The 16,581-nt window shown below is 32.8% G+C and overlaps 1 long non-coding RNA gene across 1 annotated transcript in view; it reads left to right on the forward strand.

Moving 5' to 3' along the window:
- Positions 1-10,088, forward strand: part of LOC127719688 (uncharacterized) — a 40,098-nt gene extending 30,010 nt beyond the window's left edge. Inside the window, exon 4 of the long non-coding RNA XR_007990449.1 lies at positions 9,975-10,088. This is a non-coding gene — a long non-coding RNA (uncharacterized LOC127719688). The remainder of the gene's footprint in view (positions 1-9,974) is intronic.
- Positions 10,089-16,581: the final 6,493 nt, after the last annotated feature.

Genomic DNA, 16,581 nt, shown 5'->3' on the forward strand with positions numbered 1-16,581 from the left:
AATCCTCCAGTGTATTCCAAAAAATTAATGACATCTTTTATACATTTGTATGGAACTCTCCTATACAAAGTGTAAAGAAGGACGTATTGATTAAAGAATATTTGGAGGGCGGATTAAAAATGATAGACCTTTATAGTTTTACCATGGCACTAAAATCATCATGGATAAGAAGGATTTTTCAGAGGGATAATAAGTGGCAAAGTATTCTGATGTCTGATATTGATAGAAATAAACTTTTTAAAGGGGCACTAGCTGTCAAATTCATGTTCACCGATTTGACTCAAATTCTCATATTTGATTCATAACAATGTAAAACATTTATCCAAACTATTAAAAGTCTAAAATAAACAATTTACAGGGCATGGGCTCGATAATATGTAGCTTCGTTTCTTGTGTATTTTAGTCTAGACGCCGTCTAATTAACTATCGAGTTGACCTCCGAAGTCCTCCGATGACCATATAAGCGATGTAAACATAAATATAGATATAAATAGATAAAGCGAACTCGTGCAGTTGGATTTTTCTAGGTCTGTTTAATTTCATATTATATGATTAAAATTATATGTTTATCATCGTTTTTAACTGTATAAGAATGATTTTTTGTTGATCGAATCAGTCAATCAAATGATTTACCTTTGTTTCACTTTCAATGTTGACATTCTTTTTCTTTAAATAACTCAACACGAACAATTCATGCGTTATCAATCTCTAGCTAAGGGGTCAAATTGAAGTCCACGTGAATATGGATTCAATGAGGTCGAATTATTCACTTGTAAGTGAATAATTCATCATCAATATTTCTTAGCTTACTTTGACAAAATTGAACCATACTGGCCGCTAAAAGCGAATTATTATTTCACTATTTCACTTTCATTAGAGATTGAACCAAAAAAATCAGATTTTAGATTTTTTTATATATCTCGTAGCTAGTGCCCCTTTAATTGTGGTGTTCAGTATATCAAACAAGTTAGTTTATTTATCAAAAGCAGTTTTTGGAAAGATGTATTCAGAGCATGGGAAATGATAATTGATAAAGAAAGAAATATGGACTACGAATATTTTTTATCAAATCCTATTTGGTTTAACAATATGATTAGAATTGGTAATAAACCTGTTTATTTATCCACATTGGTTTAATCATGGTTAACAATATGTAAATGATGTAATAGATGAAATTGGAATTTTTATTTCATTAGAATTGTTACAGCAATGTTATGATATCAATGTAATTTTTTTTAATTACATGAGTGTTATTTCTGCTATTTAAAAAGCAGCAAGTAATTATCAAAAACATTCATATAAGTTATGTTGTACATTTATTCCAGCTTGCTTACAGGTCTTTTTTAAAAGTAGAAAAGGTTCTAAAGATATGTATAAAATACTCATTAGTAACAATGTGAATCCAACAGGACAACTGAAGTGGGGTAAAATATTAGTCGAAGATCTCATTTGGAAACATATATTCAAACTACCTTTTACAGTCACTGTCAATACTAAACTACAGTGGCTTCAGTACAGAATCAACCACAGAACTCTTGCCAAAAATAAATTCTATGTAAAATAAAACTTATTGATAACCCTTTATGTACTTTTTGTAAATTAGAAGATGAAACTGTTGAACATATTTTGTGGAATTGTGAGATTATCCAAAAATTTTTACAAGATATTGATTATTGGTTTTTATCTGGTGGGGTAAGCCTGCCATTTAATAAGTTAAATTTAATTTTTGGAGATATATCAAACGTTCGAAAAGGTGACCCTTATAATTTGATTTTTCTATATATGAAACAGTATACTAGTATATACAACAGTAGATGTTTTTCAAAATATCTTTCACTCAGTGCCATTAAAGAAAAGCGAAAATATATGTACAATTTAGAAAAAAAAATTGCAGTCAAAAATAAAAGACAAGAGCACTTTGATACCATGTGGAATGTATTTAAAGAATTATTTTTATAATTCAATTTGTCATTTATTTTTTTACAGATACTTATTGTCAAAACTAACATAATATATTATTTTATCTAATAGCACAATTTATTATGTATTGCAATCTTACAGGATATTTTTAACCTCTTCTTTTTTCATAAAATACTTTACCCTTCTCATGTGCCACACAGTGGTACATAAACATTTAACTCAAATTATCTTTTCTTCCGTATTTATGTTCTGTTTTCACATAAATATAAAAATGAATTTCCAACAATGGTTATTGTTATAAATAAATATATATTCAAATGTATTGCTAATATTACTATATGAATGTTTGATGTGTTGTATTTGTTGTAATTCTTAAAAATAATAAATATAAAAAAAGGAAAAGAACTTAACATATTGTAAATTAGATTGTTTATTGTTAATGGCCATATGCTGACCTTAATAATTCTTTGATAATTTTGGGTTTCCTTCGTTTTCATATGCTTTTAAAGAATTATTATATCAACTATACTGTTTTGATGTAAATCTAACAGGGATGTCAAAACTGGATCAAATAAGAGCCGAATATATTCATGGCTCAGCGAGACTTCTCGTATTTCATCACCGCTGTTTTTAAATCAGGTTTAGGTGTAACAAATTATCATAATGTTCCAGTAATATCATTCTAAATATTAAGGTATAATTTGCATATAAAACCATATTTTATTTTTTGTAGGAGATGATTGATTGGTTGTCTCTTTATCGTAAGATAATTGTAGACAGATTACTTAAAGAGGGTACTATAAAAGGTCGTATTATAATACCATGAAGATGATGTGGAACATATAGACAAATCAAATGGTCAATTTAGGCTAATTAATAGTCAGATGAGTCGATTAAAAGCATATTATATTAAAATAACATTAAATGTCACTATTGAATGTATGTAATTTCTCCTAAGCTTGAATTACTTATTGGGCTTCATTAGAGACATCTGGCATTTTGACAATAAAAAGTACTTTATTTATTTTATTTTAAGATATAACGTAAATGTACCATATGTTAAAAAAATGTCGACTTCTGCTTGCAATCTCAAAAAAAAAGTTCAAATTTTAGTCAATATTGTACAACATAAATAAGGGAAAATAAAGGAATATTTCTTTTGAGTTTTTTTTCTTTCATGGGTACTATTATTGAAAAGGTACATCAGTCTCAGTTCATCTGCAAATAAATTTACCTTCCATCACTTTCAAATAATTAAACTCAATTCAGAAGTCTATCAAACCTAACTACTCTTTTATGGTGTTATAATAGTATACAAATGACCATAGTTCAACAGGTTTTCTTGATTTTCACCGAAGAACTGTTGCTGTTACATAATATGCACTCAATTACAAACAATTTTATGGTGAACTGTGTTCTCAACGATTCATCAACTTCTATTCATTTTAAAATCAACAGTTTATTTTCCGACCTCTTACTTTTTAAAAGTATTTTTGTAGATACAGGTATCAATGAGAAATATATTTTACAAGCATGATGAACGATTTTTTCACATTGGTATTCATCAAAATTTTATACGGGATACAAAAATATAAAATATGCAGAAAATGAAAATATAAAATTTGCAGAAAATGAAAAAGTTTAACAAGTCAGGAGAATCTATAAACTTATTTTACTGCACAGCTTTAGACCATCAAGTAACTATTATTCAACAAAAAAGAGTATATTGGTTAAAGCTACATGAATACTGCATACAAATTCCATCCATTTTGTATTCACTAACTATCTCTTTTTTTTTACCTTTGACCTTTTGACCTTTTGATTATATAAAAAGTCTCATTCAATTTCAGGCATTGGAGAAATATTTACAACCAATGAAAACCTGATTCTGATCAATAATTCGTGTTATATGCAAATAAACAAATGTACCAACTGGGGTTTTATTTTATGCCAACATTTGGACTATCAGTCCCCGAGGGTATCATCAGCTCAGTGGTCAGTACTTCGGTACTGACATGATTTATAACAAACCTTTCTAAAATTGTCCGTTTATAAATTTATAAATGATTTTAAGTCACTAAGATAAAGTTGACATCAGATGAATGAGGCTATTATTTTGAGGTTCTTTTTGCTCATACAGCTCTTCAACTGTTTTAGCTCTTATTACATCCTTGGCTTTCAGATATTCGGTTTAGAACATTCCCGGTGTTTTTAGTTTTAAAGCCCCACTTTTATTTTCAGCTCACAGATATACGTTCTGTCCAGTAGTAATCAAATTGACTATCGTAAAGTAGAATACTATTCATAATAGACGTAAATCCTGAGTTTCCATGCAAGTGTATAAAAAAGTATAGATTTACATTCACCTCGTATACCATCTATTCCATATAGAATATGAAATTCACAATTTCTTATCCCGATTTAGTTAACTAAATTAGAATCTGCTCAGTGTTGATGGCCGTACGGTCCCCTGTAATTGTTAGTTGACATTTTTGTCCTTTGCTTTATGGTGGAGAATTCTCTCATTGCTACTCATACAACGTTTTCTTAGTTCTGTATAGAATATGAAATTCAAGATATATGATCTTCCATAAAGCATCACATGTAATATAAGGACCCTCTTCCCAGACGACAAAACATGCGTCAAGACCTAAACATGATAAGTCTGATGTATGACAAAGTGAGCGTATATCTCCATATGAAACAAAGACACTTGACAATAATCCAATACGTGATTGCGACCGTAAAACATCAAGGTGTTGATTGTAGTTTTTTTCTCCATAAAAAAAAACCAAAGGAAAACAACAGTTTGTAGGGCTGGACAGGTGGTTCCCTATTCCCACTTCCCGACTTCCAAGTCACACTTCCCTCCCTCATATTCCCGCTTCCCTCCCCCTTACCCCCAGACGAACATTTATCAAAATACGTTTTCTCAGAATATCCCTCTTTTATTCCCCCTCTTCCCACGGATCCTACTACCCTCCCCCTGACTCCGGCTTCCCGCCCCCTCATTTCCACGTTCTTTTAACCCTTTTACCCTCTCAGTATGATCACATGATCATGCGTATGATAATTGATTCTTGAATAATAATCCTTTTGTCAACCATGCTTTTATTGCTTTAAGAGGTACATGTTTATAATGAAATAATGGGTGTTTTGGGGGGAGAGGCGTATTTCAAGTGACTGGATTTAAATTTCAAGATATTGGTTCTTTTTTCATCGTTATACACGTATACGATCTCGGCATTGAATACTCTGGCATTAGTTTACTGCAGTTTCTTCTTACAGCCATGCATTTTTTTTTATTTTCAAATTTTGAATAGCAAAGTCTCCTCTAAACCATGTCAACCTTTGTACAATAATGTCAAGCAATTGCTCATCAAAAAATTTAATGCTTGCAATTTGTGATGAAATCACCAACCTTTATATTTGGGCTAATGTCACAAATTATAACATTAATTTTCAAATTTTGGAATAATGACATTTTGCAAAAAAAGTATTTTCCAATTATTGAAAATAATGACAGTCCACCTACATCATCCTCCGCTGTTTTAACTGTATATAAACTTGTGGTGGTTATTGTTCTTAATAAAAGAGGCAAAGTAACATACTAACATCAAAGATCAACAGAGAGTGGAAAATTCGTACAAGGTATTTACTCTTTCATTTTTATCATATAAATGTAAGCTTTGATTGCCATAATTTTCGTTTTCATTTTCTTTAAAAAATGAAATAAAACAAATATTAAAACTGACACCATGTACCTTCGTACACCGTTGTCAGTAACTGACACATATTTGGCTGTTTTAGTCAACTTTAGAATCATATGAGGGTTAAATAATTCACTGTTTATTGTCAATGTCGGTAGAACTCCAATGATGATTCTACGAAACAAGAACATTCTATTAATAGAACTTAAGATAAGATTTAGTTAAAATAGTAAAATAGTTTTGGATCGTAAGTTCATATTTTTGTTTAGTTACCTTTGTATTACGTGATCATGCTATTGTCTGTTCTTCCTGATTAAAAATTCTTATATACTTTCAATAACAGTTGCTTTAATAAGAATCGCTTAATTTCCTATCATCAAACCAGCGCTGAAACCTATTCTTAAAGCACAAGTTTATTCTGTGACAGTCGATGGTTCAAAAAGGAAACATGTAGGACCAAATTTCATTAATAAGAAATATCATACTCAAAGTGTATAATTCAGACAGCTGTTTAAACCAACTGTTGTCTGCTCTATGGTCGGGTCGTTGTCTCTTTGACACATTCCTCATTTCCATTCTCAATTTTATTAGTATTTGAATATGAAAGAGTCCAAATAATATGTATTTCAGAACATCGTTCAATAATTTTACACATTCCAATAATATTGAAATTGTCTTCATAAACTATTGGAGACAATTTCAAAACAATATTGAAAATTTTACATGGTCTTGTAAAATCAACATCTTACACTGATGGACGCTAAACATACTCAAAATATTTCGAAATTTATTAACATTTCAATTTTGAGCTATCTTTAGTTATCAATAATTTGGTCACATGCTAAAAAAAAAGCCATTATATTGTCATATAACCGGCAAAACACATCCATGCATCTGTGATGTTGTGGTTTTTATGGTTATAGATTATGGAACTCACATTGCTGAACGGGTAAGTAGGAAATGTTACTTCCACTTATAATTAGCCGTTGACCTGTTCAAAAGTAAAAAAAAAATACATGTAAACTTTTTTTTTAATATAAACACGGGTTAAAAAATTTAATTACCGATAATGGTAATTTGTTTTAATTGCCAATACCGGATAACATTTTTTTAAATTGCCATTCTGTTATCTAGCCGATTTTGACTACATGATGCTTGTCTTTCAATTTATTTTTATTGCCACTCTGTTAGGCAACCGATTTTGACCAAGTGTTGATTTACCTTTCAACATTATAGTAAAATCCTCCACTGCTACAAAACGATGAACTCATAGTACCCAGAAAGAACCGCCGACCTTTGGCAGAATACGGTGTTGATGGAAGATTTTAAATTGTTTCACTTTAATTAATTCACAAATTCTAAAGACTCTTATAGATAGACACCTGTCTATTATTTGAGACTGTATTGTGTCCTCTAGAAGTATTTTGGTTATTTTCAATGTTAGGTAGCTGTCTTAAAAGAGGGGCGAAAGATGCCAGAGGGACAGCCAAACTCATAGATCGAAAATAAACTGACAACGCCATGGCTAAAAAATAAAAAGACAAACAGACAAATAATAGTACACAAGATAGAAAACTAAAGACTAAGCAACACGAACCCCACCAAAAACTGAGGTTGATCTCAGGTGCTCCAGAAGGGTAAGCAGATCCTGCTCCACCCGTCGTGTTGCCGATGTTATTACAAATCCGGTAAATAGTCTAATTCGGTAGGTCACATTCGTGGTGAAAAAGGAAGTGGATTGTAAATACGACATAAGGAACATATCTTATTGACAGAAACCCCCGTCAATTTTAATTTATATTAAGTATATGGGTATAGATAACGTAACCATTGAACAAATGTATATAACTTCCATACAGTGCATGGAATAGTTTACCGAAATAAAACCCCGTCTTCCAGCTTGTAAGTCAAATACAAGCTTGAAAATGCAGACCTGTCTCTTGTTAAGAATTATATACAATGCACCTTATGATAATTCCGTCAACAAAAACATAATGTTCATAGGAACTCTCCAAGCCCCCAATATCTCTAATATGGATTACCTCCCTTATGAACACGCCAAGCCCCAATATCTCTAATAAGGATTACCTCCCTTATGAACACTTCAAGTCCAATAGCTTTAATAAGGATTCCCTCCCAATCTACATTTTTCCAACTTGTATTTTCAGAAGATGAAAACACTTTTAGTTTTGACGACACTTGTGATAGTAGGACACTGCCTACTGGAAGATATTTTGGGGAACGTACCGGAAAATAAAAGATCGGTAAGTAGCATACAGAAAACACGACCGATCAGTAGCATACCGAAATCTAACAAATAAATCAGTAACAAACAGAAAACTAACAGATTGGTAAGTAGCACCCCCAAAAAAAAGCCATCGATCAGTTACATACTGAAAACTACCAGAATAATCAGTAACAAATCGAAAACTAACAGATCGGTAAGTAACACACCAAAAACAAGCGATCGATCAGTTACATACTGCTAACAGATCGATAAGTAATAAACTGAAAACTCACAGATCAGTAGGTAACATTCTGAAAACGAACATATCGATAGGTAACATTCTGAAAACGAACATATCGGTAAGTATTACACAGAAAACCAGCAAATCGGTAAGTGACATAACGAAAACTAACAGATACCAAAAACAAAAGGTTGATCATTAGATAAGCGGTGCCGATTGAACAAAATACATATAATCGCTAGGAGGCCTTCAAGGATACGAAGTAGACCAATCGTCCAGAAAATTAAAGAAAAATGCAGCAATGAGTCACAAATTATTAGAAAAAGCATCTGCGATGAACACTCGTGCGAACTTAAACACGAGTGGTGTTCTCGGATATCATTAAATGGGTTTGGGCGCTAAATTAATGAAGTGTTATTCGGAAAAAATATACTTCTTGAGAACTTTTAAACCAGCAATTTTAAGACACTGAGTCCTAATGGGATGCAGTTTCCTAGAATTCTAATGGTAATGCTTTCCGCTTTTATGGCCATTAACCAGGGATCTTACGCTAATCGACTGACCGATACTACAACAATAAAGGGAACTTGGTAGAAAGGGGGTTGATGCCTTTTATGGCCATTAACCAGGGATCTTACGCTAATCGACTGACCGATACTACAACAATAAAGGGAACGTGGTAGAAAGGGGGTTTATGCCTTTATTTTGATATTAGAGACTATCGAAAATTTATATCAAATTTTAATATTTCTGGTGAATTAATTCTTCAAGTACGAACCTACAAAGTGTGTTTCTTTGGATTCGACCATCTTTGGCTGCAAATGGGTTTACATTAAGCATATAGGAAATTGTCTTTTCAACTGCCCAAATCTGCCAAGAAATACAACACGTATTGACAAAAGCAAAAATAATTTTTTGCCTAAATCTTTCCAGAATAAATCCACACTAAGGTTTTCAAAATTGATGTTTACCTTTTCTTCTTAAACTTTTATGTGTTCTTCATATAATTGAAAATGCCCATATTTGTATTTGTATTATTGTTACAGCTCCTCTCGAGAAGAAGTTACGAAAATACACTCAACTTGGTGTTTTTAATGGCTGATGATAATAGGAATGGTCGTTTATCAGCTCAAGAATTGGTTCAAGTTACAAAACCGAAAGACGGTTCGACACCAATAGAGAAGGCGAGAGAGACTGTTCGACTATGTGATACCAATGATGATGGCGAGTTAAGCAAAAAAGGTAATTCATCGATGTATGACACAGAAAAAGTTGTGGAATTTAAGTTTTTTTGGTATTGGTTATCTTCCTTAGTATCAAATCTTATCTCCTATACAATAAATACTTTTGTATTAAATTCGGATTGCATGAAAATTCAACATTTTGTATAGACACTTGTCTATTGATGAAGACCGTTGACCTATTGACTTGTGTCGTTTGTTTGCTGTCTCAGTGATATTTATCCACTATCTCCTTTTATCATTATTATCATTTGAAAAGGGGGAAATTTTTTAAGGTAAAAAAAGTGTGTTACACATGAAATTCATACAAAAATGAACCCCTTCCATGTGACGCTTAAAAGAATGTTAATACAAAATGTATCAAGTCGACAAACTTCGGAAAAAGGTACACTTAACATACAGGTAAATATGGAGTATCTATTTATACATCTGATTTATTATTCAACAACACTTTCCAACAAGTCCTGACAAATGATACCCACATAAAGTCTCCGACCGCGAAAAAAAATTATATAAATACATATATTAATACCTATGCATGTCTATTGTACTATTTCTGAGATTTTTTGTTCAGAGAGAGGGAATAGAGAGATTTTAAATAACTTCTATCTCACATTTAATATTTTCTTTTTCAGAAATGCTGACATTCTTGTATTCCCAATAGTTTGGACGATCCAGGAATGAATGACGTTAGTTATTGTTAAAGCTATATGATTTTTATTTCATATTAAAGATGATCACAAAATAAAGATGTTTTATAAAGTATAAACATCAATATAAAAAAGAAGATGTGGTATGATTGCAAATGAGACAACTCTCCACAAGAGACCAAATGACACAGAAATTAACAACTATAGGTCACCGTACGGCCTTCAACAATGAGCAAAGCCCATACCGCATAGTCAGATATAAAAGGCCCCGAAATGACAAATATAAAACAATTCAAACGAGAAAACTAGCGGCTTAATTTATGTACAAAATAATGAACGAAAAAACAAATATATTACACAGCAACAAACGACAACCACTGAATAACAGGCTCCTGACTTAGGACAGGCACATACAGAATGTAGCGGGGTTAAACTAGTTTGAAGGCGCCAACCCTCCCCTAATCTGAGACAGTGGTGTAACAACATGAGAAAAAACTATAAAAATCAGTTGAAAAAGGCTTAACTCATCAGATGAGTACAAATAGAAATACATCTATCAAAACACAGAGTGGACGTGGACGGGTACTTGTACATCCAAACAACAAAAAGACACTAAGTACAGATCTGAGAGTACTCGCAGTTACTGACACCTAGTTCAGAGCCAATCACAATTAATGAAAAATATGCATCTAAGACTTACTTATCAATCAGTACACATCCAACATCCAATGGATTTAGTGTAAAGACGTCATAAACAGTCAGAGAAAAAACATGACCTTGTGCAATGCCAAGATACAGGTATCGACAGATTGTAGAGCCATGAATGTGCATATGGATATAACAATAATATTTAACTTGGTTTCAATTTACTGATAACAAAATCAATATTAATACCAAAAAAAAAACAATATTCAAAGATCTAATTACAGTGTTGAATTGGTAACCTTTTAGAATAAGTTTATTTAAAGGATCGATAAGTTTACCCGTATCGTTTCTAAATTTCCTGGCTCGGTAAATAACATCTCCGTAAAAATGAGGATGTGCTATCCCGTTTGAAATAAGTTAGGCACAACCAAACTGCATATATTCAAAAGTTATCCAATTGTAAAAAAGAGGCGAAAAGATACCAAAGGAATTTTCAAACGCATAAGTCGAAAATAAATTGACAATGACACGAAAAATAAAGAAAAGAAAAACAACAGCATACAAAACACAAAATAGAAAACTAATGACTGAGCAACACGAACCCCACTAAAAGACGAGTTTGATCTCAGGTGCTCCGCAAGGGTACGCAAATCTTGCTTTACATGTAGGACCCGTCGTGTTGATAATTTAAGTATAAAATCGGTGATAAGTCTCATTCGGTAGATGTCATTCGGGCAAAAGAAGGACGTGATAGATCCACCGTCACTTAGCTCTGAAAAAAAATTCTTCATACCTTAATATAACACGAGGTACTTAACTCGCATTTTTGAAAAATGTCACCCGGTCGCAAACTTCCGTTATATTACGATTTCTCGGTTGTCTACCCCACTAAAACTTGTTATGCGGTAAATTTAAATTGATTTTATCTACACAATGGTGTATAACACGCCTATCTTTGTTGTCTTTTTGTGAGCTATTGAAGTCTTCTATGAAAAGAAAAGTGGGTGATGTGGGGCAAAATATTTTACCCTGTATCGTAGGAAAAAAACCCAATGAGTCCAAACATCTGACAAAAATTCCTAAACCTGACCCGACTACATACTTAAGTATAGCCTTCCTGTGCGTTAAATTTTCAATCCTGTATTGTAGTTAACTAGAACCGTACATGTATACATATGTTAACTAGAACCGTACATGTATACATAAAAAAATTATGTTCACTAGAACCGTACATGTATACATATGTTAACTAGAACCGTACATGTATACATATGTTCATTATGTTCACCAACCTTTACATCTAACTTTATATCAGAAATTATAACATCAATTGTCAGTTTTGCTTTAATAACATTCTATAAAATAGTCATTAAAAGTCAATTTACCATAAGAAATCATAAATAGTCTCCAACCGTTTGAACTTTAAGTTACAGACAGACAGTGACACATGTATAGCAAAGCTATCCAGTACATATTGGATTAATCCAAGCTATTTAGATTAGAGTCAACTAATGCAAATAACGTATCGACTGAGAGATATAAACGACAAAAGAGGTGCAGATGATAGGCTACTTCTGAAAAAGGGAAAACCTTAACGATTGTCATGGATCCTAGTTTGAACCCAAATTAAGGGTTCCCGAAAGATCGTCAAAAACAGGTCATAGTCTAGACGATCTTAAGGCTTAAAGGTATGTGGCGGGGATAAATACTTGCGTGAAAATTCAACCCTGTCCCTTATATATATTTCAATTAGAAGATTGTTTGAATGGTTTATTGATTGATTGATTGATTTATTGATGTTTATTGATTGATTGATAGATAGATTGATTGAATGATTGATTGGTGTTTGTTTTACGCCAACACAAAAAGGCTGTATTGTGGCGCAATTACAAGGAAACCAGAATATAAAAAAAAATTTAATTATGGTTCATTTGCATGTTTCGGATGTTTAGTGTGACGTCCATTTCCCCTAGATGGTGTACTGGTACTGGCACTAGTCATGGTAGTAGTTGTTGTAGTAACAGCAGAAGCTTTACTTGTTGTCGTTGAAGTCGTCGTCAACAACGTTGTTGTCGTAGTACCTCTTAATGGAGCTAGAAATGCCATCGCCGTAACAACTGCAATATCAAAATGATTAAAGATTATAACTATATAAGACAACAATGTAATAACTATAAAATAAAATAAAAATAAATAGAGAATGTGTCAATGGAACTCAGATGATGCTCCTGCGTGCATATAAAAGAGGGACGAAAGATACCAGAGGGACAGTCAAACTCATAGATCGAAAACAAACTGACAACGCCATGGCCAAAAATAAAAAGACAAACAAATAAATAATAGTACAGATGACACAACATAGAAAACTAAAGACTAAGCAACACGAACCCCACCAAAAACTGGGGGTGATCTCAGGTGCTCCAGAAGGGTAAGCAGATCCTGCTCCACATGTGGCACCCGTCGTGTTGCTTATGTTATTACAAATCCGGTAAATAGTCTAATTCGGTAAGTCACATTCGTGAAAAGGGAAGGGTATTGTAGTTACGACATAAGGAACATATCCGATACCATCTGTGAAACGGTTATTCCATAACGGTCAACCAACTCGTGATGGCGTCCGTAAAATTTACGAAGGGATGATTTCAACTTCACCAATTGGAACTCTTGGTTTAATAGCTTCCTTGTGAGCAGCAATCCTCTATCAAGGAAATCATGATAGGAAACACAAGCCCGGGAATATCGTTTCAATTGGGAGATATATACTCCGTATGCAGGCGCTGCTTGAATGTTGCTACATAGAAATGGAAAGTTCACAATTGGGAAGCTGAAATCATCTCTTTTGTCGTAAAGTTTTGTTTTCAACCGATCCTCATTGTCAATTTCTAGATGTAAGTCAAGATATGAGGCAGACTTAACTGTATCTGTAGTATCCTTTATCTCTAGTTTGATGGGATAGATTCGTTCAACTTAGTCACCAAATTTTGTATTATTTAGTGAGAGAACATCATCTATATAGTGGAACGTAGAGTTAAAGGATATTGGTAACTTCTTATCTTTCTTCCTAAGAAGTTCCTGTATGAAGTCAGCCTCATAATAATAAAGAAACAAGTCGGCAAGAAGAGGGGCACAATTTGTTCCCATTGGAATTCCGACAGTCTGTTGAAAAACACGTCCTCCAAACGTAACAAATATGTTGTCAACCAAGAAATCAAGCATCTTGATAATGTCAGTTTCAGAGAATTTTTTGTTTGAATCAGAGTGATTCTTTACAAAGTAGGATTTATCCCTCCCCAAGACAAGATACTTGTATCTACGTTCGCCATTCTTTTTAATGAAACAAAGTAATACCAACTCTTTCAATTTGTCTTTTAGTTTGGAATGGGGAATACTTGTGTAAAGTGTGGAAAAGTCAAATGTTTTAATACTATTGCAAGATGAGAGAGTCTTAGATTGTATGTACTCTAAAAGATCTTTGGAATTTTTTAGTATCCACATCTGATTCACGCCACCTCTAGAATATGCAGTTTCACAACAACTTTGGAGCCCGGCTTTGATTGCTGATAAAATAGATGTTAATAATTTAGAAAGAGGTTTCGTGGAGCACTTTGAAGACCCAGCAATATACCGTTGTTTGTAAGGACACTTATGTAGTTTAGGTATCCAATACAGTGATGGAAGATCCAGTTCTTCATCTTTGGTTGAAATTCCAAAGGAACATAGAACAGACCTATGATTATCCAGGATTTCCTCCTTGGTAAGTGTTGTGAGGGTATATGTTGAGTTTCCAAGTGAATTATCAAGGAATAAAGGGACATAACTCACGAACCGTAAAAGTGACGCCATCCAAATTCATACTTGATCTGTGTTTTGAGATAATAAGCATTGTGTAAAAGTATCATGATATGTAGTTGAGGTAAACTCAAAATCGGGACGTCCTAGGGACCTACGGATGTTACGGACTGTCCGCTGTAGTAGGGGCATAGATAAAAGTAACGAAAAGAGGCGGAAGATACCAAGGACACATTGAAAACTCGAGAGACACTGACAACGTCTTTGCAGAAAACCATTGACAACGGAAAAAGTTCACAACACACCTCTACTAAAGATTGAGAACAAGAAGACAACATTTGGTCTTTGATAATGAACGAATTTTGACATGTGAAACGCTTAATCTTTTAAAATAATGGATAAATTGGGATAAAATTCAACAGAGGTTACATGTACCTGTGATCTGTCTTTCTCATTAAATCTGTAAAGGACAAAACATACTGCTTTATATTGTACCAAAGATAACTACTTATAAATCAAATAATTACAGAGTAACTATAATAGTTACAAAGTGACTGAATAAATCTATATCGAATGCGAGCAAATGTTACCCAAGAAAAGCAAAAGGAAAAATACAACGCAAAGACCATTAGAAATAAACAAAAAATAACAAACAAGTACCCCCAACCCCTCAAAAAAATAAAAGAATAACAATACTTAAATAATAAATAATTCTAAAAACTATATAATTTACACATAAAGAAAAAAAAAATATACTAGATATCCACATGTTAACAAATATTTGCAATCGTATTTCTAATAGTAAGGTCGATAACAAAGTGAAACACAATAGATGAGTGTGAAGAATATACGTCTATGATATAGCAACACTAAAACACATTGAAACGATAGAAAAGACCATTGCATATACAAATGTACATAGCCTGCTGATAAGAAATCATGCCGGCCTACACTCTAATATTGGCTGCTGTACTTCATAGTAATATTTCGTACAGTAACGACATAAGCAGTAAAAGTAGACATAAGCTTATGTATGCAATGCGTAATATGAATAATACAGAAAAAAAAAAGAAATATTTTGCTCTTGCATCAAACTATGAAGTAGTGTATCGATATTATCTATAAAATACGAAACACTGTGATTTATTTTCAACAGTATCATTAACACCTTAATTCTTTGATCAAGGAGATGGATGGATTGGAAAACAGTTCCTAAATGTATAGCACCAATGATGGGAGTATGTTTTGTAAACTGCTGTTTGTCTTTTGGTTGTTTTTTTCGTTTTTTGCCATGGCATTTTTTAATCTAGTTAGTTTTCGACTATTATAGTTTGAATATCTCTTTGGTATCTTTCCCCTTTCTTTTAAAAAATTTAGATATAACGAAATATATTCTTTCACGAAGCATAATAATTAAGAGATACTGTATAGTGCGGACGTCCATCCAGTTCTGCTGTCACAAAGCGAAGATATGCGTTACTGGTAACTATTAAAACAATCGATTTGGCTATCGTTGTACAGTAAACGTCTGTTTGCGTTTTCGGTTGCCATCGCAACACGATTGATGTTGCAACCGTGTACATCAGATTTTGACCTGTGTTACCAATTGCATCTGTCTCGACGAAAGGGTGTGCACCAGAGACTTAAGAACAATGGCGTAAATAACTAAGTAGCGAATATCGTTAAAGAACGGAATTACTGAAAACTAACTCTTACCCATTCACTATAGGAAATGCAACGATTTTAATGCAAACTTTAAGGATGTTCTTCTTACAAATATTCAGTTAACTTACGCATAATTATCCCCGTAGGATCGAAAGTGTCATCAGAGCTCTCTGGTAGTAATAAAAACGTTGGCCCGCCTGGAACTTCGACAATATACGCGCCTTGTATACATCTGACATTTATTATAATCACCAGGAGATATATAACAAGTTCTCTGCACATCTGAGAAAATAATTGAATTATCCATATAAGAGATTTTAAAATATTTAGTGAAATTGTATCATTTAGCCATGTATAAAATGTTGAATGTCTATATATAAAACAGTTAATAAAATAACTACACATTTTACTCAGAGACGTGTCTGTAAGGCGAACTCAACCAAACCCATTCCTTAATAGCTATATGACACCACAGAGGCGGTTAGATCGTAAA

This window comes from Mytilus californianus, unplaced genomic scaffold (assembly GCF_021869535.1).
Source record: "Mytilus californianus isolate M0D057914Y unplaced genomic scaffold, xbMytCali1.0.p SCAF_11, whole genome shotgun sequence".
In the NCBI taxonomy this organism is placed as follows: domain Eukaryota; kingdom Metazoa; phylum Mollusca; class Bivalvia; order Mytilida; family Mytilidae; genus Mytilus; species Mytilus californianus.